Here is a 19,022-nt window from a genome sequence, read left to right on the forward strand (position 1 = left end):
AAAGTTCTTAAAAATAAACCAAAGCCTATTCCTCCTCTTATTGTTGAGGATTCTCCTTTGATTACATCCGAGGAAAAGGCAAATGCACTTGGGCTTCATTTTGTTAGTTCTCATAATCTTGGCGCTTCCATGACCAGTCGTAAAGAAACATCAGTTGCCAATAGTATTTCAACAATCAATAACTCTACCTTTGAATTTCCTGCAGATTCCCATGTTTCTGGTGAGGAAGTCAAAGTTGCAGTAAAACAAATGAAAAATATGAAAGCTCCTGGCTTTGATAACATTTTTAATCTAGTGTTGAAAAAACAGAGTGATCAGTTCTTTCAACATCTAGCCAATATTTTCAATAAATGTTTGCAACTTGGTTACTTCCCCACCAATTGGAAACTGGGCAAAGTCATACCAATTTTGAAGCCTCAAAAAGATCCAACATCGCCAACAAGTTATCGTCCCATTAGTCTTTTGAGTAGTCTGTCCAAACTCTTTGAGAAGGTCATCTATTCAAGGCTTTTGGATTTTACCAACGATAATAATATAATTTTGAACGAGCAGTTTGGCTTCCGAAAGGGACATAATACTGCTCATCAGCTTACGAGAGTAACTAAAATCATCAAGCAGAACAAGCTTGAGTCTAAATCAACTGCTATGGCTTTGTTGGATGTTGAGAAGGCTTTTGACAATGTTTGGCATGATGGTTTGATACATAAACTGTATTTGTACGGTTTTCCAATGTATCTTATCAAAATTATCCAGCACTATCTTTCGGAAAGATCGTTCAGGGTTTTTCTGAATGGGATTGCTTCTGGATTATTTAACATTGATGCTGGGGTTCCCCAAGGAAGTATTCTTGGCCCACTTCTGTACAATATTTTCACATCTGATTTGCCTACTCTTCCTGGCAATGGTGTGTTGTCACTTTTTGCTGATGACACTGCCGTTATTTATAAGGGTAAAATAACCAGATATTTAGTTGGCCGTCTTCAGAAGGGTCTTGACGTTCTTTCTAAATACTTTGGCGACTGGAAAATTCGCATAAATGCAGCCAAAACTCAAACCATCATTTTTCCTCTTTCCAAATCGGCCAGATTTATCCCAAAGGATGATGTTTTGATTAAAATGAATGATGTTTCGATACCCTGGTCAAAGGAAGTTGCCTATTTAGGTCTCATACTTGACTCGAAACTTTTGTTTCGGCAGCATGTAGACAAAATATTGAACAAGTGCAGCATTCTCATCAGGTGCTTGTACCCTTTAATTAACAGAAAATCAAAGCTTTCTTTGAAAAATAAGCTAGCAGTTTACAAACAAATAATTTACCCCGTTATTGAGTATGCAGTACCTGTTTGGGAGTGTTGCGCTAGAACTCATAAATTGAAGCTCCAGCGTGTCCAAAACAAGGTACTCAAAATGGTTTTGAATGTTCCTGGCTGGACAAGATCAAGTGAGGTTCATGAATTAGCAGAAGTAAAAATGTTGGATCAGAAGATTCAAGAAAAATGTTTGAAATTCAGGGAAAAATGTGCTATTTCTGAATACCCCTTGATTCAAGGATTGGTTTAGTTTATGGTATGTTTAAGTTAGTTTTAGGTTAGGTTATGTTTTCTTAACATTTTTTTTTTCCTCAATGTACCTAGTGTTACAAAAATGATAAATCATATACTTTTAAAGTTATAAAAATGAACAGTGTTTAAATCACGAAAAGCAAACTAAAGCTGAAGAGCCACAGCTGACCACTTATTATGTAAACCAAATGTAATTATTATAAGAAAGATTCAATAAAGTATATTTAATTAAAAAAAAAAAAAAAATCACTACGGATAATCGAATCACGAAAAAAAAGTTTTTTATTCGTTTTCTTATTTTTGATTGTTGAGCTTAAGTATGACCCTAAAACTAATCTAAAGTGATTTAGAATTTTTAAATTCAAGATGGCGGCCAAAATGGCGATAATTAAATATTGAAAAAAATGCATTTTCTAATTTTACAGGCAATCAACCATGCAAATTTGACTAAAATGGGGTCACAGAACTCGAATTTGATGTTTAAAGAAAGAAAATAGAAAAAAACGAAAAAAAAATTTTTGTTCGTGATTCGATTATCCAAACCGAAATCCCATTGAGGTTTTGCAGCGCGCCTGTGTTTCAAAATCGTATTCCTTTCTGCTGGATTGAAGAACAAAATCGCTTATTTCTCATGGTTCCTTGCATCAATCTTAATGAAACTGGTTGCAAAAAGCGAGAAAAAAATTTTGCTTTGAAATAATGAACATATTTTTTTGGGCGCGCAAAAATTTGTGACCATTTTCTTTAAAGAAACATGTTTTGGAACACGAAAAAATTAGTTTCCCCGTATATATCAAAGAAATAAACAGTTATATAGGTGATAACAGATGTGTTAACGTATATTAAAGCATTTTTATTGATTTTTGACAGACTTTCTTGCCAAATAGTCCATATCACTATCTTTTTCTAAATTTACAGTTTTCTTATAGAAAAATCAAACAAATATTGGAAAGTTGTACACCAATTTGTTGGAAATATTTTTTCTCATCCAAATCCGGCAAACGTTTTATAAAAATGTTGATTATGAAGGAAAAAACACATTTTTTCAAAAAATCTTAGGTTTATGCTATTTGTTTATAGGTGGCGATATGTGTCTTTTAGCTTTGCTGCAAATCCTCTAAACAAACCTTCGGATAATCCAACTTCGGATAATCGAGGCTTCGGATAATCGAGGCTTCGGATAATCGAGTCTGGACTGTATTTTAAGAATGTTTGGGTTTATTCAAAAATCTTTAGAATTTTTGTAAATTTTCGATGTTCAGACCGCTAAAAGGCTTTTTTTGCTAACATTTTTGTTTTCGTCAAATCTTACATTTTTTGAAAACAAATAATTCCAAAACAACAGAACCAGAGTAGAAAGCATGTTAATGACGAATCACTAAATTTGTAAAATAATTGCAATAACTTTGGGTCTGATACCTTGAAGTTTTTTTGTTGAATTAAAAATGTACCTCCTTGTTATATTGCAACAAAAGAAAAACTCTTCATTTGAGAACACTGAAATCAACTTTATCCTGTTCCCCAGAAAAGGTGAATTCCCAGAATAAACCAATAGAAAGATAAATTTTTCGGAGAAATAATAATGAAGTTTTAACACTTTATAAACAATGAACACGGGAGCAATTCTATACAAAATCGGCCGATTTCGACCATTTTTATTTTTGGAATTTTTTGATTTGGCTCAAACATTTTGGGGGCCTTCCATATGACCAAAGAAGCAATTCTGTGTCATTGGTTCACCCATACAAGTCTCCATACAATTTTGGCTGCTGTCCATACAAAAATGGTATGTAAATATTCAAACAGCTGTAACTTTTGAGTTAATTTTCTGATCAATTTGGTGCCTTCTGCAAAGTTGTAGGTATTGTTAAGGCCAAACATTCAATAATACGCCCTTTTAAAATGTTAGCCTTGATAATTTTTTTTTGTAAAATATTGTTTTCGAAAAAATTGGAAAATTTCACGAATGTTTCATGTTTTAACATTGAAAATCGGACCATTAGTTGCTGAGATATCGACATTAGAAAATGGTGGGTTGTTTGGGTGAGACTTAGAAAACTTCAATTTTCATGTTTATTTTTTTAAGCCGCTGTATGTGGCTGTATCTCAGCAAACCAATCTTCTTTTCAAATTTGCTCAAATTTGAGAATTCCGATTTTCATGCAAATTTCATGCAAATTTCATGCAGATTTTGCTTTTTTCTTGAAAATGGTGAGAAATTTCCAATGTCAAACTGCAATTTTTGGACTCAGGACTCATTTTGAATAAGATTGAATATATAATCGATTGACGTAGTTCACTTCTATATTTAAAATTTGTGTTTTATTGTGTATTGCGCAGATGGAAACTTATTGCCATATTTTCACACATATTTAAACTAGAGTTTAGTTGTGTTGAATGGATATCTGTGAAATGGCATTCTGATGATTGGAACCATGGGGAATGGGATAGATCACTCAAATCAGTATATTGCTATGACATTGGTTCATGTACTAAAAACAATAATAAAATTGATATTGACTTTATTGATCCAGTGTGACAGCAAACTAACTCTTCAACAACTTTTCCAGTCTTCCTGCTTCATCGTCTGACCACCTTAAGTGATTGTGATGATCAGCAACATTACCGAAGTAATTTCCCGAAACAAACTGAATCTATTATTCATGTTGAACATACACACACTCTCTCACAAACATTCGTGCTCTTCTTCAAAAACACAACATAAAACATTTCGGCCGACTATAACAGAACCCAGACAGGCCGATGACGACGGGCAGGACCAAAAGTTTCACTCACTCACTAATCTCTAGGGACTTGGTGGGAAGATGTGTATGCGTATGTGTGAGCGTAAGTGTGCCGCAAAACAAAACACAGACGAAAATCTAATTTCGTACTACCTAGTCACACTCACAGCTCTTCTTCTTCTCTGGTGAGAACAACTTCCTCAAACTCTGTGTGTGATGGCTTCACAGAACATGAAAGAGAAGAATAGAGTGTCAGTGAGGAAAAGTTTTGTTGATTTTTTTGCCTGTCGGGGAGTCTGGGTGAAATTATATTGCAGGGATTCTTATCATTGAATTCTTCAATTCTTCAATTCTTCAATTCTCCAATTCTTCAATTCTTTAATTCTTCAATTCTTCAATTCTTCAATTCTTCAATTCTTCAATTCTTCAATTCTTCAATTCTTCAATTCTTCAATTCTTCAATTCTTCAATTCTTCAATTCTTCAATTCCTTTCAACAAAATTTGTTTGAGAACCCCTGTTCCACAAAAAATGTGTTCATTTTTCGTGCACAAGAGCTTCTCTTTTCACCGGAGGGACTTTTCCCGCAAGAACAGAGCAATGGCACTGATGAGAATTGTCACCTTTGTTCAGAAAAATCTGGCTTCCTCACAAAAATAACTATTCTAGTTGTTTTATACCGCTCACTAAAATTTTTAAATCGCTCCCTTTCACCAACAGCTCTACTCAGTCTTTCTAGTTCTTCAATTTGCCCCCGATTCAAGGTCCAAGGCGCACTCCCCCACAACTGGGTCATTTCCGTATCTTGTTCCCAGTCCCAGACACTGCGAGCTCCAAGTTTTTCGGAACCGCAAAAAGGGACCGAGAACCGTCTGCCAGAATAATGTTCCCAGCAAAGCGAAAACTTGGGCGAATGGCCATAATAAGTGTTGTTTGCGTGATGTGGTGAAGCTGAAATAAATAACCAGAGCGAGCGAGCAGCGGGAAAAGTTCACACTTTTCCGGCATAGGGAAAATGCGATCGTTCTCTCTCATTCTCACACGGACGCACACTCGAAAAAGTTGGGGGTGAAAAGTGGTTTAGTGAAAAAAAGAAAGTTAGGGACATATAAATGCGATGCAACGTCTGTTCCGGGTGTTCTATTTCTTGTGGGGAAAGTTTAAACTTTAAAGAGAGTTTCTGAGCATATGGTGCATTTGCTGGTTTTGTTGCAGGTCATTTAAATGCACTTTGATACCTTATTAGAATAGCAAGGAAAACGTGTTTCTGTCAATTTTAGGCCAGATAGTTAGCTCAACCCTTCATGTTTGAAATCTTTTTTCGAGACTGCAAACAAAAAAAAAAAATTTAATGCTGTTTTAAAGAGTGTTTTCAATTGAAATTTTCAGCACTATTTAGAGTTTCAAAAATGAAACTGTTAGAGATTTAACTATCGTTTTGTTTGCTTTGAACCCAAGGTAACGTCCAAAACAGACAATTTTGGAAACTAATATTTTCATTTACAGAAATGAAAAAACAATTTTTAATTAGAAAAATAACTTTTTTTTATTCTAATCAATATTTCCATGATTAATTCTCCACAAAAAAACCGGAAATGGAATTTATTTGTATTTTGTATTAGGCTCAAACTTTGTAGGAACCTTCCCTATGACCAAAGAAGCAAATTTTTGTCATTGGTTCGCCCATACAAAGCTCCATACAATTTTGGTAGTTGTTGTGTGTTTTAAGGGAAAAAATCCAGCAACTTTTGAGCCATAGAAAAGTACAGTTTCTATCATCAGGGGTAAGATTGGGTCACACAAATTTCGAAATAATTGTATGACCTAACCTCACTCCTGATCACGTTTTAAAAAAATGTGTGTTTTAGAAAAAAATATAAATTTCAATCTTTTCAATTTTTATGAAAAATCAAAACTGTAACTGATAACTACTTTACAGAAAGTTTAATGAAATGCGTCATCTCAAATTTTAATTTATCTCTACTAAAATTTATTTCTATTAAAATTTTGGAATCAAGACTTACATTTCAAAAAGACCAAATATTCAAAATTATCAGGTTCAAAAAAGCAACGAGGGACCCATGATTGACATGATGGATCTGGCTGGTTCTTTATCAAAATATTCGGCTTTCAAAAGTACCGTAAAACGGGGAGACTTTGATAGCCGGGGTGACTTCGATAGGTTTGCGATTTTTCCGCAAAATGAAGAATACAATTAAAATACGTACGGAATTGTTTAGAATCATTTTGTAACATTTATTCTGTTAGATAAGAAAAAGTTGTACCGCCCTAGTGTAAACAGAACAAAGATTGTTAGAAATCTGAATCAGAAGCAATACACCCCCCGTCCGCAAGCAGATGCCTCTAACGCTCGCTTGCAATTTCTGGCCATCGCACACCAACACAAACGTGCGCTACCACTTTCGCTCGGACACACAAAAGTCAGTCCGCGACAGCTCTCGTCGGGTTCGGTCGTGCACGTCTACGACCTGTGCGTTCGCGACGTTCGACAACGCGTGTGCGGGCAATTTTGGTGCGGTGAACGATTCGCTCGTGCTGGCCGTCGTCTTGGCCCAGAAGGCCGTCCGGAGAACAGCGCCGTCGGAAAAAGAAAGACACGTGTCGGCACGTTTCGGTGGCCACCCCCAGCGAACAAATCGAGCGCAGGGACGCCACACCTTGGCCTGGACAAACGCATCGGTCTAAAGGATCGGATTGTCGCACGCAGAAGACCGACAGCAACAAACGAAAGATCACCACTCGCCAACTGCCACAAGGAGGCAAGCTCGGGACGAATTCCACAGAACAGCGCCAAAGCGCACTTGAAGAATCCACCTCCCCGACAGCGGCTGGCGTAGGAAGAAGAACACGACGCAAGAGGAAGTCCCCACAGTAGCACGTCGGCAAGACAAAGGCCCCGAATAGGGGTTTTTGTCTGGGGCGAATTCGCTTCTGCGGATGATCGCCGGAATCGGCGCCTGAGCAGATCTGTGTCGACGCGACGGATTGCTGCCGGAAGGAGTTGGAGGTGACGGTGCCCAGCAGGGCTTCAACTGGCGGGCGCACGAAGGAGTGCGGAATCCGGTACTGCCCAGCAGGGCTTCAACTGGTTTGGCGCACGAAGGACATCGGAGTCCGGCACTCGTCGAGCGGTGTGTTGAGCGAGCTGCATTTGAAGAACCGCGCACGCGCGGCAGTGGCAGTGTTGGCATGCGAGAGGCGGTAAGAAGAACAAGCGGCGCCGCTAAGAAGAAAACGCGCAGGTATCGTGCACCTAGTTTTTAAGAAGAGAAAACCACGACAGTTCAGAGTTAAGGCGAATTTGTAGGGGACCACGAAGGTCGGTATCGTTATGTAGTACTAATACAAATATGAAGAGCAAAATCTTTGTTTTTGTTGGGCTTTTTGAGCTTGCCGGAAGAAATATTGTTACACTTTTCATAAAATTTTGGAAAGTTTAAAAAGTTAGTTAACTATAGTTAAGAAAATGGTGATCAAAACTCATTATTTTAAACTTCTCAAAGTGTCATGATTTTCTCAATGAACATGATATTGAATCGGAAAACGGAATGCATTTTCGGATTCTTTGGACAATTTTCCACAAGGAGAAGGTAAAATAAGTTTGTAATTAATAAATAATATGTGTTTTTGAAACACAATTAAAAAAAAAAACTCCAAATTTATAGGCAACTTCAGTTGAACAAATTTCATGTAAAATGTGAAAACTTGCGATTAGTGCTTCAAATTCAGTATAAAATGCAATATAAATCGATAATTTTATAAACAAAACTAGTTTTTACAAATTACAGGCAAAATTCCGACTTTTTAACAATTTTACCTAAAATTTATATTTATTTTGTTAAAAAGCTTATAAACTTAGTTAACTAAATATAAACATTGATTTTGTTTTCTTAAAAATAATATCAGAAACTTCGGTGATGGTACATTTAACGTACAAATAAAGTTTAAACATCCTAAATATGATTTTAACAAGAAAAACTCTGACTATCAAAGTCACCCCAGAATTTAAACTAAGAGTTTTTAACGTAACTATTTTTCTAAACACTATTGAAAAAACTTTTTTTTTCCAAAATAGTGCATGGACTTTGTGTGGCCTACCCCAGTACATGTTCTAAAAATAATAATCTTTAGTAAAACCTTAGGGACCATCCATAAACCACGTGGACACTTTAGGGGGGGGGGGGGTAAGCGATTGTCCACGCTCCATACAAAAAAGTTTTTTTTTTGTATGGACAATTGTCCACGAAGGGGGGGGGGGGTTGAGATTCCCAAAAAAGTGTCCACGTGGTTTATGGATGGTCCCTTACCTGTTGGAAAATATTCCAAAAACAAATTGAAATCCTAACTAAGTCACCCCGGTTTACGGTACGCACAAATTTTCGAATCATGCATCCATTTTCTGAAATTAAGCTGAAAAAAAAGATTGTGTGTACTTTTAAAAATTTTTGCTAAACTTTGCTGGGGCAAATAAAAAAGTAGATTTAAATTACAATTTTTGATTATTTGAATTGCGAAATCGTTTTGGGACTAATTTAGAAAATTTTGAGCTGAGGACTGTGATGCATTTTTTTCAGAAAAAAATGTTAATTTTGTCTCCTAATGAAAAGTATACAAAAACAATATTTCCGAATGTTACATCATTTATGATGTAGCACTTTTGCACGTCATTAAATATTTAAGTTTAAATGCAATTTGTTGTTAATTTGCAACAAATTATATGTAAAAACATGATTTTACGTGTGATTCAACCGTTTACGTCGAAAATCAAGTTTACATAAACTGAGTTTACACGTAATTCATTTTTTCCGTGTCGAAATGCTATTGGTGAGTCCGAAATGCGATGCCTTTCCGACAGGTCGCAAGATTTTTCGCATTCGTCATCGTACTATTTCAGCTCAATAAACATCGTGACTCGTCGTTCACACTTGGTTCACACCGTTAATCAGTACCTCACTAAATATCAATCATTTAAAACTCGTAAAATCTTCTCTAGTTAATAATCACACTGTTTAATCCTTCATTTATTAATTACAAATGATTTTGGTTCTATCTTTCCACAGCCGGCTGTCTAAGACTAAACCGTTTCATTTAAAATTTAACAACCGATAAACGGGAAATGTCTCATCCGCAGCATCCGATTGTTTGCCTTGAGAATAATATATAAAACCTTTCAACAAACACTACGATTTTGGGTCGCATCATCATCTTCTATGATGAATCCTGACCAAACACCCTGACCTACTAACAAATTTTCAGGTTTCTGGCGCTCGTGGGGTGTAAGCACAGGGCAAACCAGCTGCCCTAGTAGCAACCTGCGCTAACTAACATTCCCGTCCCTTAAAATCGAGATCTACAAACTGACATGGTGGGCGCCGTTGGTGGCCAATGACTGTTACCTATTCGCAACTGTCCTTGCTTTAGCAATCATGGTGTTTTATCTTTTCAGCGCATTCATACATGCTGTTGATAAGGGAAACACCACGGAATCGTCGAAGCCTATGATCAGTAGTGCTGAAAGGATATTACGGTTCTGTTCATCAACGGAGGGGCATCATGCTCATGCTCAATTCATTTTTTCCGTGTCGAGTAAATTCACATATTTTTTTTCTGTGTATTGATAATGTTGAATATTTTATTCGTAAAAATCAGCAAAAATTTACTATTGACGTATTTTTTATCGGCGTTTATTGAACATCAATCAAGTCAAGATATTTGCTTATTTTTATTTCTTTTTTTTTCTAAACTTTGGAAACTATCGACATAATTTAAACAAAAAAATAATTTTTGTCACAATTAAATTGTTGCAACTCCGAAGCGTTTGGTAGGGTATGTCCACGCATCCATCCTCCCCTTCAGATTCTGTGTGATGATCCATTCGCAGAATACTCTCTTCGATTAATGTAACTCAGTAGGCCTAGCTATTTTGTTGAATGTAATACAACTCAGGGATGCTCGAATGTAGTACAATTTTTCGATGGTAATCGTTTATAACAATAATGTGTCAATGGAATTAACCTTAAAACTCAGTGCGTGTATGTGAATGCAAGTTTATGTGTGTGTTAAAATCATCCAATATCCGTGTTGATCTTTAAAAGTGTCAAAATATGTTGTCAATAAACTAATATAAATTGACACGTTTCCTCTTCAAAAAGGAGAAACCACCAACTCGGTTCTATGGGACTTTTTGAAAACTTCGCTACAAAGATATCACTCCCACAACTCACGTGGGTGTGAGTAACAAAACAGACTTCTTCCTTGACTTTACCCACTCACAAACCCCCAAACAAAACACAACTCACGAGAGAGGTGGATCAAAACACACACACATGGAAGGGAGGGAGGGCTGGTGATTCCCTCCCACCGGAAAGAAGCCTATAAAACACGTACTTTTCCAACTTCTCAATTGGGTAAACTGTTACTGATCACTGCTGGCGTGGCGTGGTGTGGTTCTTCCTCAAGGCCCACCCTTAAGAAAACGAGAGAGCGAAAAAACCGAGGCAATTCGTGGAAAAATTTATTGCCGGCGATGATGGTTTAAGAGAATTGCTAAATTTATTGTAAACACGATTTGTTTTCTTACGAAATTTGCTTCCGGAACACACACACACACTCGCACGGGGGGAGGCTTTTTTCCGAGGCAGTATTTTATACTTTCCGAGCGTGTTCTACACGTGGAAAAACCGAGCCGGAGATGAGTTTGATTGCGATTAGGGGCAGCACCCTCGACTGGCGAATGGAAAATCGAGGACACGTGTGGAATTGGAAGAATATTTTACTTTTATACCATATTTTTTTGTGCTGGTTCCTCCTTCGACGTTATGGTGGTACGTGACCAATTTAGTGGGGCCAGGAAGTTTTTCAGCGGAAAATAATGGACTGCTTCTTTTTATAATGAAGCTTTGCAGAATTGTGATGCGGGAACGTGTGAGTTAACAAGTGCCTTTTTTATATGGGAAAACGTACGTGCTGGGATCGGATCGAAAGGAAACAATTACCATCAAAGTCACTTTTTTATTGGAAAATTTATTTGTTCAGTGAACATCTTCAAACTTAATTCGAAATCTAATATTTGTTCTGCTTCAATTGATCTCTTTACCAATTGTATAACTTTTTTAAACTTACAGGTTTAAAATAATTTCTCAGTTCCTCATAACATCCTTATTACATTTTCCTCGCAACAAAAAACAAACAAAAGAAGAATCATCCCCCCAAAATCTAATCAGCTCCGTAACGAGGCTCGGTGACAAAATAAAAATTGCCGGAAAAAATCTCCATTCTTAACTTTTTCTTTCACTTTTTTGTGCCTCTCCCTTGACAAAATCTGCTTTTGTGTCAAACAACACAAACCAAACACTGCTGCTGCCCTGCTACTGCTACTGAGAGGCTTTTCTTTTCATTCGCAATTTTTTCCTCCAACCATTTCCGTTCAATTCCCAATCGAGGTGTTTCCTGTTCGTTAGGCACAAAGTGTGACACGGTGGTCACCACGGGAGGAAAAGGGAAGAATCCTGTCACCTGCAAATTTAAGAGCTGAGGGACTACACTGAAGAAAAATCATACACGGTTAAAAAAATATGATGATTTTTAATTTCACTTTTTGTCACTAAAACTTGATTTGCAAAAAACGCTTCTTCTTTTTTTTTTTTTGGTTTTCTGATATGTTTTAGAGGACATCAAATGCCAACTTTTTAGAAATCTAAAAAAAAAACAAAGCAATCCACTTTAACGACCCCAGGGTCTTTTGTGGTCTCTGTTGCAAGTTTCTGCTCATTTCTAGGCGTCCGATGGTTATGTGTGGTGAGTCCCTCAAAACCTCATTTACGCAAATGGACCGACGTTTTACTTCCCCATCCGATAGAAGGCGTGATCAGGCAAATCTCGTCTCGAAAAATGCCACCGGGTCCGTCTGGGATTGAACCAAGACCGTACAGGGGTGAGAGGCTACCACGCTAACCACTGAACCACCAGAACCGGCTAAGAAATTTCCAGAATGGGCAAAAAATCTTTGACCGAGTTATGATTTTTTGAATCAATAATTTTTTTTAAAAGATCGAAATATTGGTCGCAAAAATTTTCCAATTTCATTTTTCGGTTAAAATCGAATTTACATCAAAAAGTACTTTAGTGTAATTTTAATAAAGTGCACCGTTTTCAAGATTTAGCCATTTTCAAGTAACTTTTTTCAAAATAGTCGCAGTTATTCATTTTTTCAAACTAGTGCCCGTGTTTGCCCACTCTTGAAAAAAATATTTTTGAAAAGCTGAGAAAATTCTCTATATTTTGCTTTTTCAGACTTTGTTGATACGACCCTTAGTTGCTGATATATTGCCATGCAAAGGTTTAAAAACAAGAAAATTGATGTTTTCTAAGTCTCACCCAAACAACCCACCGTTTTCTAATGTCGATATCTCAGCCGACGTCCGATTTACAATGTTAAAATATGAAACATTCGTGAAATTTTTCGATCTTTTCGAAAACAATATTTTCAAAAAATTTAAATCAAAGCTAACATTTCAAAAGGGCGTTACATTGAATGTTTGGTCCTTTTGAAATGTTAGTCTTGATTTTAACTAGCCGGAGCCTGATTAAAAAATACAAAAAATTGAAATTAAAGAAAAAAACCGATTCCGTAGAGAACTGCTCTTCTACAAAACTCATTATTTCTTTTGTTTCATATTTTTCTTGCTGAATTTTTAGTTTTTATTAATTTGCATTTATCTTGTTTAGTTTATGTTTCTTTCTGATAGTATTTGACTTAATCTACCAGCTCCTTTTATTACCTTTTGCCTATCTAGTTTTTTTCATTTTTTTACAGTGACTTGTTTGCATGTTTTTCTCATTATCTTCTAAATAACGATACCATTACCATTTGAATTGTAAAAAAATGCTTAGAGGCATAGTCTGGTACTGGTACACTACAAAATTACTGCATACTTATTTTTAAATAATATAGAGATAATGTTAGTAACAAACACAGCCAAAGTTGACCCCAGAAAAAATATTTTTTTTTTTAAATATTGGCAAAGTTACATTAAATAAGTCAAACTTAAAATTTTCTTAAATTTTAATAGTTCTTCTTTTCAGTGCTTTTTAAAGATCAAAAATCGGTTGAAAATTTGATTTTTGGTGAATGTTCAGATCAAATCCCGCCTAGAGGCGGGTTTGCGTTGTAAAGGGTTAAAAAACCATTATGACCATCAAAGATACGTAAAATACGGTTTGAAAGTATGGAGAAAGTCCCTAAACTATTCCAACCATCAAGAATAGTTTGTTTTCAAAAAATGTTGGAATGCGAATTTTTCTTCTAGATAACTGTCTATGAAAAAACTGGTTCATATGTATGATAAAACGGAAAAAACCTCCCAAAATATTGACGACAGTGAGAAAAAATTACAGCATATTTCTCCACTTTAAAATATTTTTGGAGTCAATCTCTTTTTGAAGAACAGTTTATATTCACAGTAAAAAATTGTGGCAATACTAAAAATATTATAAATTGGAATGGGTTCATAATTTATTTAAGACAAATGTGTAATTTTACCTCAGAAAACATTTAAATTTACCACTATTCCAATGTTTTGTCACATTCCTGTCTAAATTGAAGTTATATTATTATATCCTCATCAAGAATAGTTTCTTTTTCAAGAAAGGAAAATCTCTTAAAATATTGTTAGAGGTTAGAGGGCTATTTTAAAAGAGCTGCTCATGTTCGAAAGATGTGGATTACTCACAATATAATTACAAAAACAAAATTGATGGAATAAAAAAAAGTTATGCTACTTATTTTTAAGAACTTTTAGAAAAATACAGATTTTCTTGTTTGGCATTGAATCAAATAAAAATATTCAGAAATGTTGTCCATTCAACCTTTTGCAATTCGCCCTTATGGTTTTCGACATTGAAAATATTCATAAGTCTTGAGTAAATATTGCGAGAATGCCAAATTTACTGTTGCACAAGCTCTTCTCAGCGCACGGCCAAGTTTTTTTTTTAATTGAAAACATCAGAAAATTTAGCAAATGTTCAATTTTTTAACTTTGAAAAACAGACCAATAGTTTCAGAGATATCGTAAGTTTATTACAGGCTAATTAAATGACACTTATTGATAAGTTCGTCGATTTGAAAACACTGTGAGACTGTATCTCAGAAACTAGTTGGCCGATTTTTGAAGTTCCTGAGAAAAAATTGCAGGAAATTTAAACTTATCAAAAAAAAAAATTGGATTGGCAATCGAAAAGTACTATACTATTTTTTGATAAAATGTATCAAAAGAATTTTTAAGTACTTTTCGATTGCAAATTCTTTTTTGATTCAAAAGATGATTTTTTATAAGTTTTTGGCCAGATTTTAGATTTCAAGCAGGTTTTTTTCTAAATTCATATCTTCTAAAATATATCAAAACATACGTTTTTTGGAAATTGAACTTTTAGTGACAAAAAAAAGTTGTTTTTCCATTACCTTTTTTTGCCTAAAAGACCTAATCATAACCTACAACCTTCATTTTGTAGGATTAGTCCCCAACATTGTTTGAAGACTTGTATGGAAAAACTAATGATGCAAAATGACTTCTATTGACAATGCATGGACAAAGTTTCATCCAAATTAAAAAAAATGAAAATTTCAAAATTGCCATGTCGTAGAGAACTAGTTACAAATAATTAAATCCGCAGAATATAAATTCATACAATTTTTACTTTTAGTTTTCTAAAAAAAAAATACTTAGACCCTAAAAAGGAACCAAGAACCCTACGCATTCTTTTCCGTCACCAAGCCTCTTGGTTGCCTTTTTTTGACGTGATTACACGATCTTTGGGGTTTTTCGATTGTATACTCTACATTTTTCCCCAAATATTTTTTTCTCCCTCTTTCCACTTCTCCCTGTGCGTGTCAAACAGGAATTTCGGCACTCTCGGCTAGGCTTCGGTCTACCTTCCAGAGGCAATCGACGGCGGTGCCTTGGTGGCATTGTGCAAAAGAGTGGCAAAAATTGAATTATTGTCGGCGCAAATTTAATTCAATTTGGGATTTACGACGAGCTGGCTTACCTCCAAAGGACCGTGACTTTCGCGTCCTGGGTTTCGGCACTTCCTCAGGGACCTCCAAAGACAGCCGGAAGAGAGTGCCCTGTTTCGACGGGACTCAACCGTGGAAGGAAGGTGTTCGCTTCCTCTAATATAAATCATCAAGCCAAATGAATTGGCTCGGCAAAAGCCCCCATTCCTACTTGGGGTGGCCCGGTCATGCAAGCGACTCGGAGGCCGTGCACAGTCACGCGATCCGGAGTTCCGCAGGAGGAGTGTATTGTTGGCCCATTACCACACCGTTTGGGAATAAATGTCATTACCTTTCGTTTGGGGTGGAAGGTGGGCAAATTGGGGGCGGTTTTCCACGGTTTTGCTCCGCAAAAGTAGCAGGTATTGTGGCCCCTGTAACCGCCACACTTTTATTGAAAGTGAGTACAATGTGCTGGGTTTTTTCGGGGCAGGGAAAACCGCTTGTGGTAATGAAATTAGTTTGTTCGTTTGAGGATAAATGTTGTAATTGAAACGTAGGAAGAAGAACTCCAAACATGTTTCATTGAAAAAATCAGTGAATTTTGTGTAATCTATAATATTTTATTTTAAAACTTCAAGAAAACCCAAAAAAAGTAACCCTTGAAGCCATAGTTCAATTTCCTCTTCATAACAACGAACAATATCAATTACATGCACACTTTTTGTTCATTGCCGTAGTCAACTCATTTTTCTCTCCCACACAACGTCCACAAACCATTTTCACATCCTCAATTCTCGTTTTTTTTTCGTTGCGCTCCCGGCAAGTGTCACAAAGGCCATCACATACACACAACTCATACTCACACCCTCTTCCAGTGGAAAAAAGGAAAAACGCAAACTTTGTGGTGGAATGAAAATCACTTTATGACGGGGGGGTTTTTCCACCCCCACCAAGGACCGCGGCCAAGAGGATCGTCCTGGTTTTTTGCCCAGCTTTTTTTTACCTTCGAAGGAGCAAAAACGGAAAAGCGAGCCGCGGAGGGTGTGGCGTTAGATTCATGTTCGTACGTGATCAATTTTTAGAAAATTTATTCCTGCTACTTCTGGGTGCTTTGGTGAAGAAGTGTTGAGGTTCAAGTGCGGGGGAGGAACCCGAGTTAGTGGTTATTCTTAAAAGTGTTATTTTTTGGTGGAATTACATAACTTAGAAAATATTTTGCCAAGAATTTTAGAAAATCGTTGAATCATAGATTGTCAATCCAAAATGAGATGTTAAAATTAAAAATTAAAATAATACAATATTTTTCTTTATTTAGAATCTTAAAACTCAAGGGCAGGCATAAGACAGTTTTTGGTCGGGGTTCAGGCCATCAACGATTCTCCAAATATGTTTCCTCGAAAGGTACGGGATGGAGTGCTGTTGAACCGTGTATGGATGGATCTTTCACTGGAAAAGTGGTAAGAGAAGAGGCTTTTTTCAACTGATGCCTGGAAAACTACACTGAATGTTGCCTCTCTTTCCTCTCAAATATAATATCCAAAAGCTCGTGGAAATTTCGAACGAGTATCGGTATGAAATTTGTAAGTGAGACCACGATTTTTTTTTCGTTCAATTTTTTATTTTGAAAATTGCCTAAATTGTTACAAAAAGACTAACGAAAAATGCAGGATGGCGCAACTCTCCTGAAAAAATGCAAAAATCATTTATACACCCAACCGGCGGTCGCATGATTGTGATGCATGGCGGCATGAAAGTATATCAGAATCTGCATGAAAACTGTCCTCATGCATTTTTTGCGATACGGGGGTATGACATTTTTGCCCGTTACCGACAATTATCGACATTACCGACGGCTTTTTGGTTGTATTTCACCAAAAAACCCCCTAACAGAACGAGGATAAAACCTCCAACTTCTTGGTTATTGATCCGACACGCTACCACCGCGCCATGGACGCTTGATGAAATGTGAGTGAAAGATCACCGACATAATCTTCTCTTTGGAGTGTTGCTCGGGGACGGGTCAGCATTATATGTGTTGGTGAGAACTGCAGATCGCTGAAATGTTTACACGCGGGCAAAAATGCTCTAGGGGCATGCTGCAAAAAATGTTATAAAATGTGACATTTTCTGCAGCAAATCCACTGTTGCAGATTTTGAGATATATTTTTCCTTTGGGTGTAGAAAATATATTTTTGGAAAAGTGCTCTAATCGTCAAAATTTTCAAAAACCAAGTTTGGGAATCAATTTTTCAGACAATTTTACATAAAAGTCTCCATATTGACTACTGTCCTAAGTCCAATCCTTGTGAAGTTACAGCGGTTTTAAAATTAAAAATGCTGAAAAAATATGGTTTTTGGAAATTTCTATTTGACATACCGTAAACTGGGGTGACTTTGATAGTCCGGGGTTAGATTGATAGAAATTTGATTTGGCTACTAATTTTGATACTTCCATTGCAACAGTGACAGTTTTGCATATGTGTTCGATAATAAGCTATCCCTTAACGCTTAAATACTCAAAATTCTCAAAAATATTTACATATTAATTTGACGGGTATTTGAAAAACCTATCAAAGTCACCCCGGGCTATCAAAGTCACCCCAGTTTACGGTACATGATTTTTCCGCCTCGAAAATATGTTTACCGAAAAACTCGTTCAATTTCGCATAAGTTTGTCTTTAACCACTTTTCAAAACAACTCGTTTTTTAATGATTTAAGCTTTTTGACTATCCAGGTTACTACAATCCACTGAACTATACTGAAATTTTTTTTTTCTGTTTTCAGTTATGAGCAATGTTATTAGCTTATATCTGTAAGCCCTTATTTCCAATTGAAATGTTTTCAATGACAAACTTATGCAAAATGTTCGGTAAAAAATATTTTCGAGGCGGAAAAATCAAGTCTGACATATAGAATATAGTCCATCAAAAAGCATATTTTTTCAGCATTTTTATTTTTAAACCACTGTAACTTCACAAGGATTGGACTTAGAACAATGGTCAATATGGAGACTTTTATGTAAAATTGTCTGGAGAATCGATTCCCGAATTTGGTTTTTAAAAATTTTGACGTTAAAAGCAGTTAAAAAAAAGTTTTTTGAAATTGATTTTTGTATTTTTTAGGAGAGTTGCTCCGTCCTGCATTTTTCTTGAGTCTTTTTATTACATCTTGGGCTATTTTCACAAACATTTTGAACGAAAAAAACGAAAAAACGAAGTTTCATTGAAATCGGAGAGGGTCGAGAAAAAAGTACCTAAAAAAATCTTTCTTTTTCTTTTTCTTATGCAATTTGATCATATATGGTATGAAGAGATGGTAGAATAAGGAAAAGAAATAGTATAAGGAACAATATGAGCATAGTGAATAGATTTATATAGACAGTTGATTTCAAAATAGCTGTAAAAAAATCAAAGACAAATGCTCCAGATGGTTCCATTGCTTTGAAAATGGTTCAATTGCTTTGAAAATTTTTAAGTATCGTTAATTTATGCAATTTGATCGTATATTATATGATTCGTGTTTTTTTTTGTATTTTTTTATTTGGCTCAAATTTTTTGGGGGCCTTTCCTATGTTCAAATAAGCCATTTTGTGTTATTGGTTCACCCTTACAAGGCTCCGCACAATTTTTACTATTTAGAAAAAAGGTTCACGGAAAGAATATTTTCTGATTTTTTTAATTTACCTTTTTCACAAAAAAT

The sequence above is a fragment of the Culex pipiens genome, chromosome 2 (genome assembly GCF_016801865.2).
Source record: "Culex pipiens pallens isolate TS chromosome 2, TS_CPP_V2, whole genome shotgun sequence".
In the NCBI taxonomy this organism is placed as follows: domain Eukaryota; kingdom Metazoa; phylum Arthropoda; class Insecta; order Diptera; family Culicidae; genus Culex; species Culex pipiens.